The sequence below is a fragment of the Triticum aestivum genome, chromosome 3A, assembly GCF_018294505.1.
Source record: "Triticum aestivum cultivar Chinese Spring chromosome 3A, IWGSC CS RefSeq v2.1, whole genome shotgun sequence".
NCBI classification, from domain to species: domain Eukaryota; kingdom Viridiplantae; phylum Streptophyta; class Magnoliopsida; order Poales; family Poaceae; genus Triticum; species Triticum aestivum.
Window position 1 is genome coordinate 534,885,772 of NC_057800.1, and position 24,351 is coordinate 534,910,122.

The following is a 24,351-nucleotide window of genomic DNA, read 5'->3' on the forward strand; positions in this document are numbered from 1 at the left end:
AGAAGAATTATGTCCTAGATGCACCGCTAGGTGACAGACCTATTGCAGGAGCAGATGTAGACGTTTTGAACGTTTGGCTAGCTCAATATGATGACTACTCGATAGTTTAGTGCGCCATGCTTAACGGCTTAGAATCGGGACTTCAAAGACGTTTTGAACGTCATGGACCATATGAGATGTTCCAGGAGTTGAAGTTAATATTTCAAGCAAATACCCGAGTTGAGAGATATGAAGTCTCCAACAAGTTCTATAGCTAAAAGATGGAGGAGAATAGCTTAAGCAGTGAGCATGTGCTCAAATTTTCTGGGTACTACAATCGCTTGAATCAAGTGGGAGTTAATCTTCCAGATAAGATAGTGATTGACAGAGTTCTCTAGTCACCATCACCAAGTTGCTAGAACTTCGTGATGAACTATAATATGCAGGGGATAACATAAACGATTCCCAAGCTCTTCGTGATGCTGAAATCGACGAAGGTAGAAATCAAGAAAAGCATCAAATGTTGATGGTTGACAAGACCACTAGTTTCAAGTAAAGGGAAAAGGGAAGAAGGGGAACTTCAAGAAGAAAAGCAAGAAAGTTGCTGCTTAGGAGAAGAAACCCAAGTCTGTACCTAAGCCTGAGACTAAGTGCTTCTACTGCAAAGGGACTGGTCACTAGAAGCGGAACTGCCCCAAGTATTTGACGGATAAGAAGGATGGCAAAGTGAACAAAGGTATATTTGATATACAGATTATTGATGTGTATTTTACTAGTGTTCGTAGCAACCCCTCGGTATTTGATACTGGTTCAGTTGCCAAGAGTAGTAACTCGAAACGGGAGTTGCAGAATGAACAGAGACTAGTTAAGGGTGAAGTGACAATGTGTGCTGGAAGTGGTTCCAAGATTGATATGATCATCATCGCACACTCCCTATACTTTCGGGATTAGTGTTGAACCTAAATCAGTGTTATTTGGTGTTTGCGTTGAGCATGAATATGATTTGATCATGTTTATTGCAATACGGTTATTCATGTAAGTAAGAGAATAAATTGTTGTTCTGTTTACATGAATAAAACCTTCTATGGTCATACACCCAATGAAAATGGTTTGTTGGATCTCGATCATGGTGATACACATTCTCATAATATTGAAGCCAAAAGATGCAAAGTTAATAATGATAGTGCAACTTATTTGTGGCACTGCCGTTTAGGTCATATTGGTGTAAAGCGCATGAAGAAAATCCATACTGATGGACTTTTGGAATCACTTGATTATGAATCACTTGGTACTTGAGAACCGTGCCTCATGGGCAAGATGACCAAAACGCCGTTCTCCGGTACTATGGAGAGAGCAACGGATTTGTTGGAAATCATACATACAGATGTATGTGGTCCGATGAATATTGAGGCTCGTGGCGGATATCGTTGTTTTCTCACCTTCACAGATGATTTAAGCAGATATGGGTATATCTACTTAATGAAACATAAGTCTGAAACATTTGAAAAGTTCAAAGAATTTCAGAGTGAAGTTGAAAATCATCGTAACAAGAAAATAAATTTTCTACGATCTGATCGTGGAGGAGAATATTTGAGTTATGAGTTTGGTCTACATTTGAAACAATGCGGAATAGTTTCGCAACTCACGCCACCCGGAACACCACAGCGTAATGGTGTGTCCGAACGTCGTAATCGTACTTTACTAGATATGATGCGATCTATGATGTCTCTTACAGATTTACCGCTATCGTTTTGGGGTTATGCTTTAGAGACGGCTGCATTCACGTTAAATAGGGCACCATCGAAATCCGTTGAGACGACGCCTTATGAATCGTGGTTTGGCAAGAAATCAAAGTTGCCGTTTCTGAAAGTTTGGGGCTGCGATGCTTATGTGAAAAAGCTTCAACCTGATAAGCTCGAACCCAAATCGGAGAAATGTGTCTTCATAGGATACCCAAAGGAAACTGTTGGGTACACCTTCTATCACAGATCCGAAGGCAAGACTTTCGTTGCTAAGAATGGATCCTTTCTAGAGAAGGAGTTTCTCTCGAAAGAAGTGAGTGGGAGGAAAGTAGAACTTGATGAGGTAACTATACCTACTCCCTTACTGGAAAGTAGTACATCACAGCAACCGGTTTCTATGACACCTACACCAATTAGTGAGGAAGCTAATGATAATGATCATGAAACTTCAGATCAAGTTACTACCGAACCTCGTAGATCAACCAGAATAAGATCTGCACCAGAGTGGTACGGTAATCCTGTTCTGGAAGTCATGCTACTAGATCATGATGAACCTACGAACTATGAAGAAGCGATGGTGAGCCCAGATTCCGCAAAATGGCTAGAAGCCATGAAATCTGAGATGGGATCCATGTATGAGAACAAAGTGTGGACTTTGGTTGACTTGCCCATTGATCGGCAAGCAATTGAGATTAAATGGATCTTCAAGAGGAAGACAGACGCTGATAGTAGTGTTACTATCTACAAAGCTAGAATTGTCGCAAAAAGGTTTTCGACAAGTTCAAGGTGTTGACCACGATGAGAATTTCTCACTTGTATCTATGCTTAAGTCTGTCCGAATCATGTTAGCTATTGTCGCATTTTATGAAATCTGGCAAATGGATAAACAAAACTGCATTCCTTAATAGGATTTATTAAAGAAGAGTTGTATATGATGCAACCAGAAGGTTTTTTCGATCCTAAAGGTACTAACAAAATATGCAAGCTCCAGCGATCCATCTATGGACTGGTGCAAGCATCTCGGAATTGGAATATACGCTTTGATAAGTTGATCAAAGCATATAGTTTTATACAGACTTGCGGTGAAGCCTGTATTTACAAGAAAGTGAGTGGGAGCACTACATCATTTCTGATAAGTATATGTATGACATATTGTTGATCGAAGATGATGTAGAATTATTCTGCAAAGCATAAAGGAATGTTTGAAAGGAGTTTTTTCAAAGAAAGACCTCGGTGAAGCTGCTTACATATTGAGCATCAAGATCTATAGAGATAGATCAAGACGCTTGATAAGTTTTTCAATGAGTACATACCTTGACAAGATTTTGAAGTAGTTCAAAATGGAACAGTCAAAGAAGGAGTTCTTGCCTGTGTTACAAGGTGTGAAGTTGAGTAAGACTCAAAACCCGACCACGGCAGAAGATAGAGAGAGAATGGAAGTCATTCCCTATGCCTCAGCCATAGGTTCTATAAAGTATGCCATGCTGTGTACCAGACCTATTGTATACCCTGCCCTGAGTTTGGCAAAGGAGTACAATAGTGATCTAGGAGTAGATCACTGGACATTGGTCAAAATTATCCTTAGTGGAATAAGGATATGTTTCTCAATTATGGAAGTGACAAAAGGTTCGTCGTAAAGGGTTACGTCGATGCAAATTTTGACACTGATCTAGATGACTCTAAATCTCAATCTAGATACAGATTGAAAGTGGGAGCAATTAGCTAGAGTAGCTCTGTGCAGAGCATTGTTGACATAGAAATTTGCAAAATACTTACGGATCTGAATGTGGCAGACCCGTTGACTAAACTTCTCTCACAAGCAAAACATGATCAAACCTCAGTACTTTTTGGGTGTTAATCACATAGCAATGTGAACTAGATTATTGACTCTAGTAAACCCTTTGGTGTTGGTCACATGTCGATGTGAACTATGGGTGTTAATCACATGGTGATGTGAACTATTGGTATTAAATCACATGGCGATGTGAACTAGATTATTGACTCTAGTGCAAGTGGGAGACTGAAGGAAATAGGCCCTAGAGGCAATAATAAAGTTATTATTTATTTTCTTATATCATGATAAATGTTTATTATTCATGCTAGAATTGTATTAACCGGAAACATAATACATGTGTGAATACATAGACAAACAGAGTGTCACTAGTATGCCTCTACTTGACTAGCTCGTTGATCAAAGATGGTTATGTTTCCTAACCATAGATATGAGTTGTCATTTGATTAACGGGATCACATCATTAGGAGAATGATGTGATTGACTTGACCCATTCTGTTAGCTTAGCACTTGATCATTTAGTTTGTTGCTATTGCTTTCTTCATGACTTATACATGTTCCTATGACTATGAGATTATGCAACTCCCGTTTACCGGAGGAACACTTTGTGTGCTACCAAACGTCACAACGTAACAGGGTGATTATAAAGGTGCTCTACAGGTGTCTCCGAAGGTACTTGTTGGGTTGGCGTATTTCGAGATTAGGATTTGTCACTCCGATTGTCGGAGAGGTATCTCTGGGCCCTCTCGGTAATGAACATCACTTAAGCCTTGCAAGCATTGCAACTAATGAGTTAGTTGCGGGATGATGTATTACGGAACGAGTAAAAAGACTTGCCAGTAACGAGATTGAACTAGGTATTGAGATACCGACGATCGAATCTCGGGCAAGTAACATACTGATGACAAAGGGAACAACGTATGTTGTTATGCGATCTGACCGGTAAAGAACTTCGTAGAATATGTGGGAGCCAATATGAGCATCCAGGTTCCGCTATTGGTTATTGACCGGAGATATGTCTCGGTCATGTCTACATAGTTCTCAAACCCGTAGGGTCCGCACGCTTAAAGTTTCGATGATGATTGTATTATGAGTTTATGTGATTTGATGTACCGAAGGTAGTTCGGAGTCCTGAATGAGACCGGGGACACGACGAGGAGTCTCGAAATGGTCGAGACGTAAAGATCGATATATTGGACGACTATATTCAGACATCGGAAAGGTTCCGAGTGAGTCGGGTATTTTCGGGGGTATCGGGGAGTTACGGGAATACGAGGAAGAAGTAATGGGCCTCATGGGCCAAGTGGTGGAAGAGAGGAGGCAGGGCGCACGGCCCCCCTAGTCCAAACCGAATTGGACTAGGGGGCCGGCCCCCTTTCCTCCTTTTCCTCCTTCTCCTTCCTACTCCTTCTCCTCCTTCCTTTCCTCCTCGTAGTAGGAGTAGGAAAGGGGAGTCCTACTCCTACTAGGAGGAGGACTCCTCCTCCTGGCACGCCCATAGAGGGCCGGCCGGCCTTCCCCCTTGCTCCTTTATATACAGGGGCAGGGGGCACCTCTAAACACACAAGTTGATCAGTTGATCTCTCCCAGCCGTGCGCGGTGCCCCCCTCCATCATATTCCACCTCGGTCATATCATAGCGGTGCTTAGGCGAAGCCCTGCATCGGTAGCAACATCATCACCGTCATCACGCCGTCGTGCTGACGGAACTCTCCCGTGAAGCTCTGCTGGATCGGAGTTCGCGGGACGTCATCGAGCTGAACGTGTGCTGAACTCGGAGGTGCCGTGCGTTCGGTACTTGGATTGGTCAGATCGTGAAGACGTACGCCTACATCAACCGCGTTGTGCTAACGCTTCCACTTTCGGTCTACGAGGGTACGTGGACAACACTCTCCCCTCTCGTTGCTATGCATCACCATGATCTTGCGTGTGCGTAGGATTTTTTTAAAAATTTCTACGTTCCCCAACACAGAAAGCCTAGGGCTGAGAGGAGAGAAGAGAGAGAGACCCGATGACTGTTTCCGGAGGCCGAAAACGGCCGACATTTAACCGACTATAATGTGGCTATAATTAACCGTTGGGGCATCATATGGACTCCGAATGCGATGAAATTTGGCAGGTGACCTACTGACAACATAAACACGCCGCATGCCAACTTTCAAACCATTCCGAGAATATTTTCCGGCCACTTATAAAATAATATTTCGGACATGTCACGGACGCGTGCAACTGTTTCTGGGCTCAGAACAGACAACGGACAGAACGGGGAGGCCGGGACGGATGGAAGTTTGAAAACATGATGATGCAATGCACATGATGACATGACAAGATGCAACACGCAAGCGAATGATAAGGCAACAACCTCGAATAACTGGAAGACACCTGACGCAACGGTCTCGGGGCGTCACAACCATCATGTACTGCGTACCTCCCCCCCCCCTCATCCACAATCAATACAATACAAGTAGGAGAGTTTTACCTCTTTGAGAGGGTCCAAATCCGGGGAAAATTGTGTCCGGCCCCTTTACTTCATGTTATCATCGTGCTCAGATCACCAGCTCGAGACCCCCTATCCGAGATCCGCCGGTTTTAGCACCGGCATAGGTGGCTGATGAGTGATATTTTTAAACTCATTCACCCTAGTTTAAACCGAGATATTTTATTTAAAAAGAGATATTCGCTCCGATGCTACTAATGACTAACGAATGCAAATGATTTCACAAATCCTATCTTTGTCGTGTTTCCACAAGAAATGAACTAGAAAGGGAAGAAATCAGGTGTGAACATGGAAAGAAATGAAAATGAAGAAAGAAGGAATCAAAAAGAGACGTGCCAGAAGAAACAACACAAAAGACGGCGTTCAGTGGATTTCGAGCTAGATCGTTCACCTGAACAACTTTTATAAAAGGGACCCCATCGAAATGTCAACAGAGGAGCGTCGAACGAAGCCAGAATTAGTCATGGGTGTTTTTTTGTCACATCTTGTAATGGGTGAATCTTTGTTGACCATTTCATATACCTTGTTTATACTAAATCTCGATGTGTCACATTATATACAATAATAAAATGGTGGTTTTGTACACCCTAGTATGTGGAAGGTATAACCTTAATTTGTTGAGAAGAAAAATCAATATTTTCGTAAGCTATTTTAGTTTTTTTGGCGGGACTCATGAGTTATTTCTTTTCAGAAAGGAAATGTGAGTTTTTTTTATAAACACATAGTTCATATATGCCATTATGTGACGAAAACAATATTTTTTTAGCTTTTACGTGTGCATATTAGCTGCTGCCCATTTCTTGATACCTTCTAGCTGACACCGGGGTGGCTTCCCTGACGCCAAGGCCAATGGGGCGGCCCTCTTTGCCCGCGAGCTATTTACATTTTTTTCTTAGGTTTTTTAATCAGGTTTGCATAAAAAAATGGCTTGCCTAAAAAAACAAAAAAAACTGGTTGTTGTTCTTTAGGAGGTACATAAAAACCTATTAAAATTTTGAAAATATATTTTACATAATTTTTCAGTACATGTTTCATAAAACAATTCAGTGTGTATTAAAGAAATCATCATATATTAAAATATATACAATGTGTATTAAAATGTGCACTGTATATTTAAAAGTTCATAGTATATTTAAAATGTCAATGTATTATAAAAAATGTTTGGTGTGTGCTGGAAAAAAATCATTGTATGTTGCAAAACATATAAAAAAGGAAACATGCAAAAATAAAAGAAACAGAAAAAACAGAAGAAGCCCCAAGATCCGAAAAGAGGAAAATAAAAAAGGAAACAAAACAGCCGTTACTTGGGCCGGCCCGTCTAGAGGAGTCTTCATCAAAGCCTCAATTATATGATGCATTCGGGCGTCATGTAGAATTGGCCCTATTTCTTAGAGGATTTGCTACCTATAATATTTCGTGGGGGCTACCCCTTGCAAATGTCACTTCCCACCTTCTCAGGCATTGACAAGTGGAACACGGTATGTGCGACACTTGTCGCAACTGAAAGTTTTCTCTTTTTTTGTAGATTCGTTTATTTAAAATATTTTATTTTTTGAACCGTGCGTCCAAATATTGAACCATTTTCATCGCTGGACTTTTCGCATTGAGATCTTCGTAGCCCATACTAATAGGTTTTGCTGAATTTTCTTCACATAAAAAAATGAAAATTGAGAAAAAAACTAGTACCATTTCCCCCCAAAATACAAAACTAGTAAGCACAATTGCGTTTTTCACTTTTTTTTGAAGTATAGGTTGCGCTTTACCCATTTTCCGGGGAATTACAGATTGTTCTTCTCGCGAAGCAAGGCTATGCTTCTCATGGAAGCAAATATGTGCTGGTGGAAGCACAACCCATGCTTCTTGTGGGAGCACATATTTGAATTTTTTTCAAGAAGCACAAGAATACTTCACAAAAAATAAAGAAATAAACAATTTTGTCCAAACCTAGGAAAAACCAGAAACATAAATGGAAAGCGGGAAAACCCCCAAAAAACAGAAATGCGTATAGAAAAAGTAAAACACGGAAATCCAGAGCGCCCAACATGCGACATGTCGCGGCGGCTAGACGCACCACTTGATGTGCTTCCATGCCAAAAATATAAACCTTGCAGGAGCCCCCCAAGGGACAGCCGTTGGTTAGTTACCAGATATTTGAATATTTGCAGTTTTAATCAAGTGTATGCTGGCCCAACGGTCATGCAAGGTTACTAAGCCCAAAAGGTTGCATCACGAAAGTTGGGCTAGACACTGCAAGGCGGCAAAGTTGGGAGCTCCTCTTTGCCGCAGAACACGAGGATTTGAGCTCACGACCTCGGATTCAAGGTGAGTGACACCACTAGACTAGACGGGTCTAACTGATTATAGCTAGCGTGAATATTATAAGAACTCGAAGCCGCATTCACATATGGAAAAAATTAGGGAAAAATAAAAAATTCCTAAAAATGTGATCTTTTTGAAATGACGAACATTTTTAAAACATGAACATTTTTTCGAAACCGAATATTTTTCAAAAATGATGAACATTGTTTTAAAACGGGAATTTTTTTGAAATTCCAAAATAAAAGTAGGAAAGGCGACCATGTAACTCTCGAAAAAAATTAAAAAATATGAACATTTTTTGAAATTTGTGAACAATTTTTTAAACTGAAACATTTTTTTAAACACCTGAAAAAATGTAAACGTGAACATTCTATTTAATTTTCGAACATTTTTTCTAAATGAGAACATTTTCAAAATGTGAACATATTTGAAATTGTGAACTAAATTTTGAAAATGCAAACATCTTCTGAAATTGTGAACAAATTTTTGAAGATGAGAACATTTTTTTTGAGTTCCTAGACAATTTTTTTTGGAAAATTGGAACAAATTTTGAAAAAGAGAACTTTTTTAAAATTCCGAAATTTTTTGAACAAAATTGACAGGAAAACGCAGAAACAAAAAAAGAAACTCAAAAAATGAAAGAAACAGGAAAATCAAAAAAAGAAAATCAAAAAAAGAAAAAGAAAAACCGAAAAAACCCAAATGTAGAAACCAACAAGAAAAACACGGTTCAGGATCCTTCTCGAAGGTTCCCAAAACCGGTAAGAATATTGTAAAGAAAAAATGCATCGCTAGCAATTGGGCCGGCCCACTGTATCGTTCGGTCGCTCAACACTGTGCCAAGGGTTGACACTACCATGCAGTGAGTGGCATTTCCTAAACGGCGCCCGTAGCGCCCGTTACAGGCTTAACCGTACGGGGCGCACACCCCCTTTCTCCGTGCTGGGTTGGCCCACGTTACTTTCTTTTTCCTGTTTAAAGAAAAAAAAACACAGCAAAGATAGTGTATCGAACACGCGATCTCCTAAACTCTAAACCCTAAACCCTAAACCCTAACCGATCTCCTGGCTCAACGTTCGTTGAGACAACCAACCAGCCAACCGACTTCATCGTGTGTACTGTTAGCGTTTCTCTTCTTATAATCTTTTTTTTTCTGGAATGCTTTTGTTTGGTTTTTTTCTTTCTTTCTTTTGGGGATGGTTTTTTAGCTAAACTTTTTTTAAATACATGAATTTCCTTCTCAAATTCAAGAACATTTTTTGAATTCGATGAACTTTTTAAAAGTTTAATGAACTTTTTCAAATTTGATAAACTATTTTTCAAGTACGATGAACTTTTTAAAAGTTTAATGAACTTTTTCAAATTTGATAAACTATTTTCAAATTCAATGAACTTTTTTCAAAACCGATGAACTTTTTTCAAATTCAATAAACTGTTTTTTCAAAATCAGTGAACTTTTTTTTAAAACTTTGAACTTTTTTTAATGAACTTTTTATAAAGTCAGTGAACTTTTTTTCAAAATCTATGAACTATTTTCAAATTTGTGTACCTTTTTGAAAATCGATGAACTATTTTTTAAATTTGATGATTTTTTTAAAACTGATGAACTTTTTTCAAATTCAATGAACTTTTTTCCAAAATCAATGATTTTTTTTTAAATTTTGAACTTTTTTTAAAAATCGATGAACTTTTTACAAAGTCAATGAATTTTTTTTCAAAATCTATGAACTATTTTCAAATTTGTGAACCTTTTTGAAAATCGATGAACTTGTTTTCATTTTTTATGAACTTTTTGAATGCATGAACTTTTTTCTATTTTCGTGATGTTTTCTGAAATCTGTGAACATTCAATTTAAAAAAAAATCAAAAGGAATCACATTTTTCTATATAGCGCGGATAGGGTTTAGTTCTTAAAAGTTTCGAGTTACAATCTTTCATGTGGGTATAGTTGGTCTAGTGGTTAGGCTAGCATGCACTATAGCTAGTTGGCTCGGCTCGAATCCTCCCAAGAGCGAGTTTCGGGTTGAAGTTTTTGCGCCCTAAATATATTTTGGACAGTGCGTTGCGTGTTCATGGGCCGGCCCATCAATATGCTGCAATGGGCGCCTGGATCCTCAACCGGCGCATAAAGCGCCCGTTAGGACCTCCCGCAGTGAGTGGCGCATAGGGTTTTCCGGGGAAACCTCTGGTGGGAGTTTTCCATTTTTTCGTACATCCGTTTATGCAAAACATTTTTATCTCTTAAACCGTGCGTTCAAATTTTGAACCATTTTTATCGTTGGTTCCTCGCGTTGAGATCTTCAATAGATCCCATGTTGATAGGTTTGGATGAACTTTTTTTCATGAAAAACAACTGGATGAAAAAACCGAACCGAGAGCAAGTTTTTTTCTTTCCGAAAGAGATACGACCGTGCGTCTCGCGAAAGCACAACTATACTTCTCGCACGAGCAAAACCGCGCGTCTCACAAAAGGAAAAAAAATAAAAAACATGTTTTTTTCCGTTTTCGAGAGGCACAGCCGTGCCTCTCGCAAAAGCACAACCGTTCGTCTCGCCGAGCAAAACCATGCCTCTTGCGTAAGGAAACCCCCCCCCCCCGAAAAAGCGTTTTTTCCGTTTCCAAGAGGCACGGCCGTGCCTCTCACGAAAGCACAACAACGCCTCTCGTGGAAGCAAAACTGTGCCTCTTGCGGAAGAAAAAAACAGAAAACATGTTTTTTCGTTTCCGAGAGGCACGACCGTTGAGGGAGTCCTGGATTAGGGGGTATCCGGACAGCCGGACTATATCCTTTGGCCGGACTGTTGGACTATGAAGATACAAAATTGAAGACTTCGTCCCGTGTCCGGATGGGACTCTCCTTGGCGTGGAAGGCACGCTTGGCAGTACAGATATGTAGATTTCCTTCCTTGTAACTGACTCTGTGTAACCCTAACCCCCTCCGGTGTCTATATAAACCGGAGGGTTTAGTCCGTAGGACCAACAACAACAACAACAATCATACCATAGGCTAGCTTTTAGGGTTTAGCCTCTTCGATCTCGTGGTAGATCAACTCTTGTACTACTTATATTATCAAGAACAATCAAGTAGGACGTAGGGTATTACCTCCATCAAGAGGGCCCGAACCTGGGTAAACATCGTGTCCCCTGCCTCCTGTTACCATCCGCCTAGACGCACAGTTCGGGACCCCCTACCCGAGATCTCCCGGTTTTGACACCGACATTGGTGCTTTCATTGAGAGTTCCTCTATGTCGTCATCGTTAGGCTTGATGGCTCCTTCGATCATCGATAGCGATGCAGTCCAGGGTGAGACTTTTCTCCCCGGACAGATCTTTGTATCCGGCGGCTCCACACTGCGGACCAACTCGCTTGGCCATCTGGAGCAGATCGAGAGTTACGCCCCTGGCCACCAGGTCAGGTTTGGAAGCTTAAACTACACGGCCGACATCCGCAGAGACTTGATCTTCGATGGATTCGAGCCCGTACCGAGCGCGCCGCACGATCACGATGAGCATGATTTAGCTCTGCCATCGGACAGTGTTCAGGAGACCGCACCGGCAACCGCTCCGACCCTCAATTCGGAGCCAATTCATCCATGGACGGGTGGATAGACCCTGCCACGTAGGCTGTCACATCCCTAGTTTATGGTGCTGCCTAGTGCTTGCATCCTGCCTGCATCATGTTTAACTTTCATGGAAATTTGAAATGGGGATGTTGAAACCCTAGCACCACTTGAATCAAACTAGGTTCAACTAAAATTTGCATTCAATGAAACAAAAAAAATGATCCTTACTGATATTTGGTATTTTTGGCAAGGGCATTGTTCCAAACCAAAAATAATGAACATTTTTAAGGAATTATTTGGGCATTGAATTTAAATCAATATTGTATTTGGATTTGGGTTTATATTCTTAATATATGGAATATAATTTCAGATAACTCTGAAATAATTTATGTGCCATTGGATAATCCCATTGTGCAATATAAAAATATTCAGAGGAATGTTGTCACTGTTTTCAATTGTTTGGAGTTCAAAACAGTGGCAAAATGAATTAATAAAAGGAAACAGAACAGAAATAAAGCAGAGCAGAGAATTTTACCTGGCGCCCACCAACCGGCCCAGCCCACCAGGGGCTCCTCCTTGTCGTCTTCCCCTTGCCAGGAGGATGAGCGCGTGGCCGGCGCGCGCGAGCACACGTCCGGCCACCTCCTGCTTGCTTGCCACCGCTGGAGTCTACCCCGAGCGCCACGTGCATCGCCCCGCCCTTCCCCTGGACCTCTCACTCTCCCACGGCTCCCTCCCCCTTCTCTGCTCTCTCCCCGAACGCGCCCGTCGCCGCCGACGTGCACCACCGCGGCCATCGCCTCCCCCTTGCCTCTCCGACATGCCCAGAGGCTCCGCCTCGACCCCCTCTATCTTCCAGCCCGAGCCACGCTACCGCACGAGCCGCACATCGCCGCCACGATTCGTCTTCCCCGAGCACGGCCGCTGGACTCCATCGATGGATTCGTCGCCTTCCGGTCGTCCCCGAGCCAGCTGAGCCTGTCGTCAGCCTCACCGTGAGCTCCCGGTCCTTTCCCCTCTCTCCCCGTGCTCGTCCGCGCCTTCTAACCACCGTAGCCATCGGAGCCGATAGCTCCTCGCCGTCGGCCATGTTGCCACCGCGACCACGGCCGTGCAAGCACGCGTCCGAGCCCACCGCTGCACTCGCTGCACTTCCGCGGGTCGATCACGACCATCCACGGCTCCGGACATGCCCCGCAACGCGCAAACCGCCATTGGCTGAACTCCGTCCGCCGCGCGAGCTCCCTTCCGACGAGCTCAGTCCACCCCAGCTGCTCCCATTTGCCCCGTTAGATGCGCGCGATCGCCAACTCCCCGTAGAGCCTCTCCGCCGCTCATTTGGTCGCCTGAGTTGCGATTCCGAGCGCCTCCGCCGTCTCTGGCGTCGCCGGCGACGAGCCGTGGACCAAGTCCGGCGAAGTTGACTCGTTTGACCTGGGGTTTGACCCCCCAGGGCCACTGACATGCGGGCCCGTCTCTGTTAATCTTTAGCTAGATTAAATTAGTGCTAATTAACCCTGATAGTTAGGTTAGCCGCTGACATGTGGGCTCCGGCCCCACTGACATTTTAGTTAGGCTTAATTTAAGGTTAATTAACTATATTAATTAGCTGAGTCAATGACATATGGGTCCCACTGTCAGGTTTGACTCTGGTTTGGCGCTATTGACCAGCTGACATCACAGTGACGCAGTGCTGACGCAATAACTCATTTTCTGGATTTCTTCTTTTTCAGGAAATTCCAGAAAATGCCCAAAACTTCTAAAAATCATAGAAATTAAATCGTAACTCCAAATGAAATAAATTATATATGAAAAATTATCAGAAAAATCCAATCTATCCATCTGTACCATTTTCATGCATGTTAGAACAACTTAAGGCCACTGTTTAGGACAAATCAAATGAATGGTATTTAAATAACCACATGTGGAGTTTGAATTTGAACTTTGGGTTCAAACCAACTTAATTTAATTGTGTTGCTAGTTGCATTAGCTCAATCAACAACATATTGCCATGTCATTATCATGCATCATGTTGTGCATTGCATTGATTGTGTTCCTTCTCTGTTGCTGGTGGTTGTCCCCTCTCGATAGACGTTGTACCGACGCTGTGATCATTGACACTGATGAAGACCCAATGATATCTTCAGAAGTGCCAGGCAAGCAAAACCCCCTTGTTCATTCCGATACAATCCCACTCTCTCGCTCCTGCTCTTTTTTACTGCATTAGGACAACAACGATTCAACTGTTACATGCTGCGGTAGTTGAACCCCTTTCCTCTGGATGACCTGCCATTGCCACAGTAAATAGATGAAACCCACTAGCATGAGTAGGAGTTGTTTGAGCCCTGATGTGCCTACTCATTCATGTTTGTTTGTCATGCCCGCTACTGCTTAGAGTTGAGTCAGGTCTAACTCATCAGGGATGAATCGAAGGTGTGTAAACATGTCCTACTGTTGAGAGCTAAGTGTGTGAACACGATTTGGTAAAGGTAGCGGTGAGAGGCCATGTCGAAGTACATGGTGGGTTGTCTCATTGAAGCCGTCCTCAGGAACTGAGATCTGTGTTTGTGATCCATGAAACAGTTACTACCATGCATTGGGCCCTGAAATATGACCCCGCCTGACTTACTGACCCCTCTCGTCCTCTGTCCAGGAGTTGCAACTAGTTTCTAGTGTTTGTAGGTTATGTGTTGGCGGCCGTGCATAGCGCTGACCCTAGGGGTGGTCTATGATGCGGTAGATACACTGTGGCCGGGTATGCCGGGCGCCCGTTTGGCGTCTCGGGACCCTGTACACATCGTTTGGGACCGTTGAGGACACCCCGGCCAGATTTCCTTACGGATGGAACCCGGATAGGCGATAAACCTGGACTAGAGACTTGTGCGGTTAGTCAGGTCGTGGTCTACACCCACGTCGGCTTTCGCTTGAAGTCTGCCGAGCACATGTCATGTGCAGACGCTAAGTGGTGGAAACATGTGTGACGAAGCACACCCCTGCAGGGTTATAAATGATCTATTCGAATAGCCGTGTCCGCGGTAAAGGACTTCTGGGTTGCCTATAACAGTTCATAGACAAGTGAAAGTGGATACTCTAAAACTCGCAGGATAAGTGTGAGTGCTATGGATGGCCTTCTCGTAGGGAGACGGGAGCGGATCCATAGTGATGTATTGAGTGGTGAATATGTGGACTCATGTGCGCCACCTCAAAAGAGTTGCTTGCAGTCGTAGTTCAGGTTAGCCACTGAGTCAAAGCTGGCTTGCTGCAGTTAAACTCCACCACCCCCCTTGTTGATACCGATGCATATTTAGCTAGTTCTGATGTAAGTCTTGCTGAGTACCTTTGTACTCACATTTGCTTAATCTCTGTTTTACAGAGAGACTTCAGTCTTGCTAGTAGTTCCGCGTGGACTTCGACGTTTAGCTTGATACCTCAGCTACGATCTTGTGCCCTCAGCAGGATCTGGTAGATAGTCAGGATTCTTAGTTTTTTTTTCATTTGTAGATGTCTGTACTCAGACATGTTAAGCTTCCACATGTGCTTGATTTGTATGCTATGACTGTTGGGTCATGAGACCCATGTTTGTAATATCTCGCCCCTCGGAGCCTAATGAATAAATACTTGAGTTGTAGAGTTATGTTGTGATGCCATGTTGTATTTACACATATCGAGCATATTGTGTGTATGATTGAAATGCTTGGTATGTGTGGGATCCGACAATCTAGTTTTTTATCCTTGGCAACCTCTCTTATGGGAAAATGTAGTCTAGTGCTTCCACGAGCCATAGTAGTCTGCTACAGCCCAGTTCACCGGAGTCCTGTTAGCCCAGCACTACTGCTCAGGACACTTGACTGGCCGGCATGTGTTTCACTTCGTTCCTGTGTCTGTCCCTTCAGGGAAATGTCATGCAGTGACATCCGGAGTCCTGCCTAGCCTGCTACAGCCCGGGTTCCCGGAGTCCTGTTAGCCCAGTGCTATAGCCGGGATTCACACGTTGCTGACCGACATGCTCGATGTGATTCATGTATGCCTGTCCCCATAGGTTAGTGCCGCTTTCGGTTCACGACTAGCCATGTCGGCCCGGGTTCTCTGTCATATGGATGCTAGCGACACTATCATATACGTGAGCCAAAAGGCACAAACGGTCCCGGGCCATGGTAAGGCGACACCCGTGGGAATACCGTGCGTGAGGCCGCAAAGTGATACGAGGTGTTACCGGCTAGATCGATGTGACTTGGAATCGGGGTCCTGACATAGGCCGCATTCAGCGGCGATCGAGCCGAGTGTCAACCTTACCCTTCATGGGAGCCGTGACGCCGAACTGCCGGACTCTTCCTCGGCCACGGACTCTGAACCGCTCGCGCCAGTGCCTATCGAATCCGACTGGGCGCCGATCATAGAGTTGACCTCCGCGGATATCTTTCAGCACTCGCCCTTCGGCGACATACTGAATTCATTAAAGTCTCTCTCCTTGTTAGGAGAATCCTGTCCAAACTATCTCCGGCGGGATTGGGATGCGGATGACAAAGAAATTCGCCGCCCACCCACCACCCACTTAGTAGCCACTGTCAATGATTTGACCGACATGCTCGACTTCAACTCCGAAGACATCGACGGTATGGACGACGATGCAGGAGAGGAACAGGAGCCACTGCCCACAGGGCACTGGACGCCCACTTCATCATATGATGTATACATGGTGGACACACCCAAAGAAAACGACGTCGAGGAACGGAAGGACGCAATGGAGGATCGTTCCCTCGAGAAGCAGTCAAAGCGGCGACGTAAGCGCCGCTCCAAATCCCGCCTCGGCAGAAACAACAATCATATAGACCCAGCGATAGAGCAGGGTGAGCCAGCGGACGACAAACACGGCATTGAACCACCATCCGACCACGACAACACGGAGAATCAAACCAGTGGCGCCAAACACGGAGAATCAAACCAGTGTCGGCCGTGTCAGGAGAATCAAACCTCGTGGCCAACATCGAGCGACAAATGATGCCTCACACAAGCCAGTACGCGATCCACGTGAGGGCTCGCATCAAAAGGACGGCGCAACCAGATCCATCTACGGGCCAAGCAAGCGCGCTCCAGCACGCAATGCAACACAACAAAAATCTGAACACCACGGTACACCCAAATACAGGGGTGCCGCACACCCCCTATGTTTCACCGATGAGGTGTTGGACCATGAATTTCCAGAGGGATTCAAACCCGTAAACATAGAGGCGTACGACGGAATGACAGACCCTGGGGGTCTGGATTGGGGACTACATCCTCCATATCCACATGGCTCGAGGAGACGATCTCCACGCCATCAAGTACTTACCCCTCAAGCTCAAAGGGCCAGCTCCGCACTGGCTTAAAAGCCTCCCCGAAAACTCCATTGGAAGCTGGGAAGAGCTCGAAGACGCTTTTTGGGTAAATTTTCAAGGGACCTATGTCCGACCACCGGATGCAGACGATTTAAGTCATATAACTCAACAGCCCGGAGAGTCAGCCCGAAAACTTTGGAACATGTTTTTCACTAAAAAGAACCAAATAGTCGACTATCCGGACGCCGAAGCCTTAGCAGCTTTCAAGCACAGCGTTCGAGACAAATGGCTTGCCAGACACCTCGGCCAAGAAAAGCCGAGAACAATGGCAGCATTAACAAGCCTCATGACCCGCTTTTGCGCGGGAGAGGACAACTGGTTAGCCCGATGCAGCACCAGCGACCCAAGTACATCCGAAGTCAGGGACGGAAACGGGAAGCCACGACGCAGCAAAAACAAGCGCCGGAATAAAGAAGACAGCCCGAAGAGCACGACGGTAAATGCCAGATTCAGAAGCTCTCGGCCAGGTCAGCAAAAGATGCCCTCCAAAGGCAACAGAGACGAACTGTCCAGCCTAAACAAGATTCTGGACAAAATATGCCAGATCCACAGCACCCCCGATAAACCTGCAAATCATACCCATCGAGAATGTTGGGTCTTCAAGCAGTCCGGCAAGCTCAACGCCGAACACAAGGGGCAGGATACACCAAGCAAAGACGAGGACGAGCCTCGCAAGCAAAGCACTAGGGAACAGAAGAAATTCCCACCAGAAATCAAAACAGTAAACGTGTTACACGTGATGAAGGGGAGAAACAAAGCGGCACTCCTAGAGACACATGCCCCAGGGCCTATCATCGCGGATTTCTTCCACTGATCGTCCCAACCGATCACCTTTGACCATCGGGATTACTCGGCAAGTATCCGGCATGCAGGATGGGCTGCCTTGGTGTTAGACCCAATAATTGATGGATACCACTTCACACGAGTCCTGATGGACGGTGACAGTAGTTTAAACCTGATATATCAGGACACAATCCGCAAAATGGGGATAGACCCAACAAAAATTAGCCATAGCAATACTACCTTTAAAGGAGTAATGCCAGGCCCAGAAGCCCATTGCACGGCCTCCCTGCTACTAGAGGTTATATTCGGCTTTCCCGATAACTTTCGCAGCGAAAATTTAACCTTCCACATCGCTCCGTTCCAAAGTGGCTATCAAGCACTACTCGGACGCGAAGCTTTCGCTCGCTTTAACGCAATACCGCATTACGCTTCTCTCATTCTTAAGATGCCCGGTCCACGTGGCATCATTACATTAAATGGAAATATTGAGCGCTCCTTGCGCGCGGAAGACCGTGCGGCCGCCTTGGTAGCCGCACACTAGACGGCCTCACCAACTAGAGCATCTGATAGGTCATTAAGACCACGAACGCGGTTAGACGAGTCCGGTGCAGCTATATATAATTGATACATGTTTGATGGCTATACCCCTATAACAATACAAGGGGCTCAACGCATGTAAACAAGTGACAATTAGGCTCAACTTTACTCATCTTGAACTGTACATGGTTTATTTAGTATAACCTACCTTTTGCACGACAACTTTTCAGCTAAGTTCCTCTCTTTTATAGATGACCATCATGCTACATCCGTCCAGGATACGGCACAACGGAGACACAGGCGCAGACGTGCAGCAGGGACCCGTTCCAAGGATTCTTTGTAGATTAAGACCCTGCGTAAACCTTTTTTACTGTCTCTTGTTGATACACATCCCCCAGATTCTTAGTACAATTGAGAAGGATGCTGACGTATTGGCATGTGGCCACGTCAGAATATTGCACGTACCTGGACACCAGGGGCTTATTACAAAGGGCACTGTTTAGCCCGGTTTACATCATAAAGACCGAATACCTTAGGGAGTGTTCGGCGTCGCGAGTTTGGCCTTATATGCATCAGCTCCGAATCATGTCTTTGGTCAAATGTTGGGTTTTCCCGGCTCCTGTGTTTTGCTGCCTTACGTTCCGCTCTATCGGCTAAGACGACACCAGGAGAACTACTACAATTGTGCCCTGGTTCATCCGGACGAGCACCTCAGTAGAGAAAGCCGAAAACCGACTGTCATGATATAGCGTGAGACTGGTCAACCACTCGATGACCTAGCGGAATCTTCTGGATTCCTCCGCCTTAACAAAGGGCCGTTTCCTGGCCAGGCATGTACGCGCCCTGAATTCGGATGAGCGCGGAGCCATAGCCCCACTGTCAAACTCCTCTGGCTAAGTGAAAGTGTTAAAGCATTATAGTCCGATTGCCTAGTTCGCTGCGCTATCACCTCCTTAATGGATCAAGACGTTGGATCAAGTGTGAACATGCGTCTTCTGCGAACACCCCCGCATTATATGCGTGGGGGCTGAAGCTGACGACTGCCATCTTTCAGGTTATATACATATATACATAAACGGCCGCACAAGAGGCATCATAGTACTTTTGGGCAAAAGTATAAATATAGCCTTGATAAACTCAATAAAACATTGTTTTTACAATGGGAATATATGTCACTTAAACATAATATTCTTCGAGCACTGAGCCTCTATCAAACGAGCGCCTTCAAGAACTTCTTCAAAGTAGTGCTCGGCAGCCACTCGGCCTATGGCCAAACCTTGTGCCGCAACAGTGGCGGCATCCATCTCCGCCCAGTATGTTTTGACATGGGCAAGGGCCATCCGCGAGCCTTCTATGCACGCTGACCTCTTTACAGTATTGATGCGTGGCACAACACCAAGGAATTGTTGCACTAAGCTAAAGTAGCTATTCAGCCTTGGCCCTCCTGGCCACAGATGATCCACAACGGACCTCATGGCAATTCCGAATAATCTATGAAGCTCAGCCCAACCGGTCAATCGCTCATTCAGCAACAGCGGACGGACTGGAGCGTGAAACTGTGACCAGAACAGCTTCTCCACTTCAGGACCTTTCTGATCCTTGAAGTACTCGGCCGCATCAACAGCACTTGCAGCCAAATCCATGTACTCGTCCGTAGAACTCCATAGCCGGTCCAGTGGAGCATATTTCAGATCTCCGAACTTAGTCCGCAACAAGAAGGGCTTCCTAGAAATGATATCCGCAGCTTGATTCAGCTCCTCCTTCGTCGCTCTAATTTTGGAGCAGGCTTCCTTGGCAGTCACTCGGGCCTTCTCCAGGTCCGTCGCCTTCACCCGGTTTTCTTCTTCAAGAAGCCGCTAACGGTCAGCAGCATCTTTTAACTCTACAGCCATCTTGGCTATTTTTTCTTTGCTCTCGCAATGCGCGACCTGTTCGGCCCTTAACTCTTCAGCCGCCTTTAAAGCGGCCGCATTACTACTTCTTGCTTGCTCCTTGGCTCGGGCAAGCTCTGCCCAAAGGGTCTCCACGGTGGCAGCTCCATCTGCAGTCACAACATATTAAAGATACTGACATCATGCTGCTCTTACTATGTGACAATCACCAGAAAAATCACCTACCCTGTGCCTCGTCAAGCCGCTTGTTAACAAGCACGATGTCGGCATCTGCCGCATCCAGTTGCCGCCTTAGTTCGACAAACCCATCAGTACGGCTAGCCACAGGAGCTTCAACCACCTGCACATAAAGGCGGCCTGATTATTACCTGGGACTATGATCCTCTGTTTGCCGCCGTTTTCAACGACAACCAAAGTCTCAAGGGCTACTATCTACACAGGGCACATCTCAAAATGTGCGGTACTGTCAAAAATGTACATCATTTCGTGTACCTCAAAACCCGTCAGTAGACTCATAAAGCCTTCATGTAACCCGCTTTCGGTGGACGAAATCCTTTCAATCACCGTACCCATCAACGTGCGGTGCTCTTCTGAGATAGCCGCTTGCTCCAGCAGATCCCTCAGTACGTCCGACCGCACACCAGACGGTGTCGGACTCTTTTGATTGCTCTCTTCGAGAGCCGGATACTGAGGACTTCGGGTGGCCATAGGATTACCTTCTAGCCTTGCCAGATCAGGAGAAACCCTCCGCGATGACACCACGGGGTCGCCCGCCTCGTGAGGTGGTGTGGCAGGGGGAGGCGTTTCGCTCTCCATCATCTCTGGAAGAAGATCCCCTGAAGACGAGCTCTGCTGAGAAGGGCTAAGATCCGAACTGCAAGATAAATGCCTCGGTTATTTTCCTCAGAGGTTAAGCGAGATATTTTCATTTACCCTTTTACTTAAAGCTCGGCGGAGGGCTGATCCCCTTGAGGGCATAGTACGGCCAGGGTATCCCCCAGGGCAGGACCCTTTGGCGGAGATTTCTTCCCCTGTTTGGAGACCGTTGTCTTTGGATCCTCAAAGGCGGTTCTCTTCCATCCCTGGGGAGAGGAAGTTTCAGTTCCTCCTCCCCGGCTAACCTCCTTCGCGGAGGCGCTAGCCTCCTTGTTCACCCCTTATCTTCTCCCGAGGGCGCTTGATAAGGCGCGATCTCCAGCATCCTGGTTAGCACGGGATTTGGTGAGGTCTCAGGGAGGGGGGCCGAACACCTGATCAACTTTGCCTTCGCTATCCAATCCTGGGTCAAAGAGCGACTTTTTAGGGCAATGTTGCGATAAATAAACGGACAGTGTGTTCGGATGCGGGGCTACTTACTTGGGTATCCGGGCGATTGCAGCTCAGACCTACATCCTCAGTGATGTCCGGACACATTATTTGTGGTCCGAAGAACAATTTGTACATCTCTTCGTGCATCATGCCGAGGAAATATTGAATAGCTCGCGGTCCTTCCGGGTTGAATTCCCACATGCGAAGGGGCCGACGTTTGCAAGGCTGGACTTGACGAACTAGCATGACTTGCACTACTATAACCAGACTGAAATCTCTCTCAAAGAGATCTCGGATACAGCTTTGCAGTATTGGCACGTCCTTGGCTGGACCCCAGCTCAGCCCCCTGCTGATCCATGACATCAGTTGTGGTGGGGGGCCTGAGTGAAAGGCGGGGGCAGCTACCCACTTGGCACTTCGGGGGGCTGTGATGTAGAACCACTCCTGCTGCCACAATCCAGACACCTCTGGGAAGCAACCCTCAAGCCATGGAGCGTCAGCGATTTTGCTTATTAAAGCGCCTACGCACGCTGCGTGCTGCCCCTCGATCATCTTCGGCTTCACCTCGAAGGTATTGAGCCATATGCCGAAGTGAGGGGTAATGCGGAGGAAGGCCTCACATACGACAATAAATGTCGAGATGTGAAGAAGGGAATCCGGGGCCAGATCGTGAAAATCTAGCCCATAATAGAACATAAGACCCCTAACAAAGGGATCCAGAGCGAGGCCTAGTCCTCAGAGGAAGTGGGAGACGAACACGACGCTCTCGTTGGGTTCGGGAGTAGGGACGACTTGCCCTCGGGCAGGCAACCGATGCGAAATTTCGGCGGTCAGATATCTGGCCTCTCTCAACTTCTTGATGTCCTCCTCCGTGACGGAGGAAGGCATCCACCGACCTTGAAGGTTGATTCGGACATAGTTGAGGGTCCGAAGTGCCTAAACCTGAGCTTTGGGTGTTGGAACTCGAGGCAGGAGGCGGATTCGATTAAGATCGAGAGGAAAAGGCCTTGTCCCCTTTATAAAGAGGGTGAATATCAAGCGTCCTCCTCGTGGCCGTTTAGGACTTGCCTAAGATCTAGGAGTCCTACCAATAGGCACGGTTAGATTACCCACGTCCGTATTGATGAGAATCCCGTAATAAAGGGGACACGATCTCTGCTTCAACAAGACGTGCCAAGGAAACCGCCTCGCGAAACACGCTGAGATTGGTTATGAAAAACGTTTCGAATAAAGACCTGGCTGTGGTGTGATGTCACACTACGGGGTACGTCAGCAGATTAGATTTATGGAAATATTATTCTCTCTACGGTGGTATGTGGAACTTGTTTTGCAGAGCCGGACACAATCGTCGTGTTCAAAATCTTCTATGAAGTATTCGGAGGAGGAACCCGCCTTGCAATGCCGAAGACAATCCGCGCGCCGGACTCATCATCATTGAAGCCTGGTTCAGGGGCTACTGAGGGAGTCCTGGATTAGGGGGTATCCGGACAGCTGGACTATATCCTTTGGCCAGACTGTTGGACTATGAAGATACAAGATTGAAGACTTCGTCCCGTGTCCGGATGGGACTCTCCTTGGCATGGAAGGCACGCTTGGCAGTACGGATATGTAGATTTCCTTCCTTATAACCAACTCTGTGTAACCCTAGCCCCCTCCGGTGTCTATATAAACTGGAGGGTTTAGTCCGTAGGACCAACAACAACAACAACAATCATACCATATGCTAGCTTTTAGGGTTTAGCCTCTTTGATCTCGTGATAGATCAACTCTTGTACTACTCATATTATCAAGAACAATCAAGAAGGACGTAGGGTATTACCTCCATCAAGAGGGCCCGAACCTGGGTAAGCATCGTGTCCCCTGCCTCTTGTTACCATCCGCCTAGACGCACAGTTCGGGATCTCTACCCGAGATCCGCCGCTTTTGACACCGACAGCCGTGCCTCTCGTGAAAGCAAAACCGTGCCTCTCACGGAAGAAGAAAGAAGCAAAAAAATCACATTTTTTCACGCGATTTTTTTTCATTTTTTTATCCGAAAGCTAAGAAAAACCGGTGAAAAACCAAAAAGTCAAAAAAACCCGGAGGAAATCGGTTAAAAAGCTGAAAACACGTCTGGAAAATAAAAAGAAACAAAATCTGAAGAAAGAGTCCAAAGCGCGACACGTGGCATCGGCCGAGAGCGCGCCAAGTGACGCGCTCTCAGCCCACCCGCAAGTGATCGTTGCGAGGTTTACGGGAGAGCACTCGTCAACTAGTTGCTCCTGGAGCTCCTATACGCGCTCGTTGCGGCAAAGTGCCGACGCTTCGCACAGGGGCGGCTAGCCTGGGCCGGCCCATTTACGGTGCCACGAGGCGGCATGTTCCCGAGATGAAAAATCGCAAAAAGACAATGCGCTAGCGCTGACTCGATACCGCGACTTTGAACTAATTGGCCCGGCATGCAAGCCGCAGGGACTTAGATGCTCTCATGTTCAATTTGCAGCACGACACTTAAAGAGACATACGACATCGACAAAACTTAAACATTAATTCGCAAAAAATCCCCAAAACTACAGTCCATGTATT